Here is a 2,296-nt window from a genome sequence, read left to right as displayed (position 1 = left end):
ACTTCAAATGTATTACATTTCATCACCAGGTTTTTGTGTTATACCTACAACCCCGATTCCAAAAAAGTTGGGACAAAGTACAAATTGTAAATAAAAACGGAATGCAATGATGTGGAAGTTTCAAAATTCCATATTTTATTCAGAATAGAACATAGATGACATATCAAATGTTTAAACTGAGAAAATTTATCATTTAAAGAGAAAAATTAGGTGATTTTAAATTTCATGACACCAACACATCTCAAAAAAGTTGGGACAAGGCCATGTTTACCACTGTGAGACATCCCCTTTTCTCTTTACAACAGTCTGTAAACGTCTGGGGACTGAGGAGACAAGTTGCTCAAGTTTAGGGATGGGAATGTTAACCCATTCTTGTCTAATGTAGGATTCTAGTTGCTCAACTGTCTTGGGTCTTTTTTGTCATATCTTCCGTTTTATGATGCGCCAAATGTTTTCTATGGGTGAAAGATCTGGAGTGCAGGCTGGCCAGTTCAGTACACGGACCCTTCTTCTACGCGGCCATGATGCTGTAATTGATGCAGTATGTGGTTTGGCATTGTCATGTTGGAAAATGCAAGGTCTTCCCTGAAAGAGACGTCATGTGGATGGGAGCATATGTTGCTCTAGAACCTGGATATACCTTTCAGCATTGATGGTGTCTTTCCAGATGTGTAAGCTGCCCATGCCACACGCACTAATGCAACCCCATACCATCAGAGATGCAGGCTTCTGAACTGAGCGCCGATAACAACTTGGGTCGTCCTTCTTCTCTTTAGTCCGAATGACACGGCGTCCCTGATTTCCATAAAGAACTTCAAATTTTGATTCATCTGACCACAGAACAGTTTTCCACTTTGCCACAGTCCATTTTAAATGAGTCTTGGCCCAGAGAAGACATCTGTGCTTCTGGATCATGTTTAGATACGGCTTCTTCTTTGAACTATAGAGTTTTAGCTGGCAACGGCGGATGGCACGGTGAATCGTGTTCACAGATAATGTTCTCTGGAAATATTCCTGAGCCCATTTTGTGATTTCCAATACAGAAGCATGCCTGTATGTGATGCAGTGCCGTCTAAGGGCCCGAAGATCATGGGCACCCAGTATGGTTTTCCGGCCTTGACCCTTACGCACAGATATTCTTCCAGATTCTCTGAATCTTTTGATGATATCATGCACTGTAGATGATGATATGTTCAAACTCTTTGCAGTTTTACACTGTCGAACTCCTTTCTGATATTGCTCCACTATTTGTCGGCGCAGAATTAGGGGGATTGGTGATCCTCTTCCCATCTTTACTTCTGAGAGCTGCTGCCACTCCAAGATGCTCTTTTTATACCCAGTCATGTTAATGACCTATTGCCAATTGACCTAATGAGTTGCAATTTGGTCCTCCAGCTGTTCCTTTTTTGTACCTTTAACTTTTCCAGCCTCTTATTGTCCCTGTCCCAACTTTTTTGAGATGTGTTGCTGTCATGAAATTTCAAATGTGCCAATATTTGGCATGAAATTTCAAAATGTCTCACTTTCGACATTTGATATGTTGTCTATGTTCTATTGTGAATACAATATCAGTTTTTGAGATTTCTAAATTATTGCATTCTGTTTTTATTTACAATTTGTACTTTGTCCCAACTTTTTTGGAATCAGGGTTGTAGATAATTTTATAAATAACTGCGACACCACCTCTGCCAGTTAGATGAGGCTGGTGTATATAACTGCATCCAGGAGGACTAGCTTCATTTAAAGCTATATATTCATTTGGCGTAATCCATGTTTCTGTTAAACACAGTACATTAAACTCCTGATCAGTAATAAGTTCATTCACAATTAGCACTTTAGACGTAAGAGATCTAATGTTTAACAGCCCTACCTGAAGATCAAAGATGCTGGCAGTGGCTGTACAGTCAGTATGATCTAATTTTAAATTGATTAGGTTACTGGAACAAACTCTCTGAGTATTTTTACTTTTTTTTTATCTCAGGGAACAGACACAGTCTCAATGTAGTGGACCCTGAGTCACGAGTCTGTGCAACTAGCAGACAGTCGGTTTAGCCTGTTCGTCTGCTCCCTGGCCTTGGCTCTGGATTGTCAGAAGTTAACTAGGCCTGTTCTGAGACTATGAGCTATGCTGCAGGAAATGAGAGCAGCACCTTCCCGAGTGGGATGGATACCATCCCACCCTAACAGCCCAGCAGTGTCCTTAAAATTAGCCCAATTATCTATAAAGCCCACACTGTTGTCTGGGTAGCATGCATAGTATGCATGTTACTCACTGAAATTTGAAACATTGTAGCAT

Source organism: Neoarius graeffei, chromosome 1 (genome assembly GCF_027579695.1).
Source record: "Neoarius graeffei isolate fNeoGra1 chromosome 1, fNeoGra1.pri, whole genome shotgun sequence".
In the NCBI taxonomy this organism is placed as follows: Eukaryota; Metazoa; Chordata; class Actinopteri; order Siluriformes; family Ariidae; genus Neoarius; species Neoarius graeffei.
The sequence above is the reverse complement of the archived record's forward strand: the minus strand, read 5'-3'. Positions refer to the sequence as shown.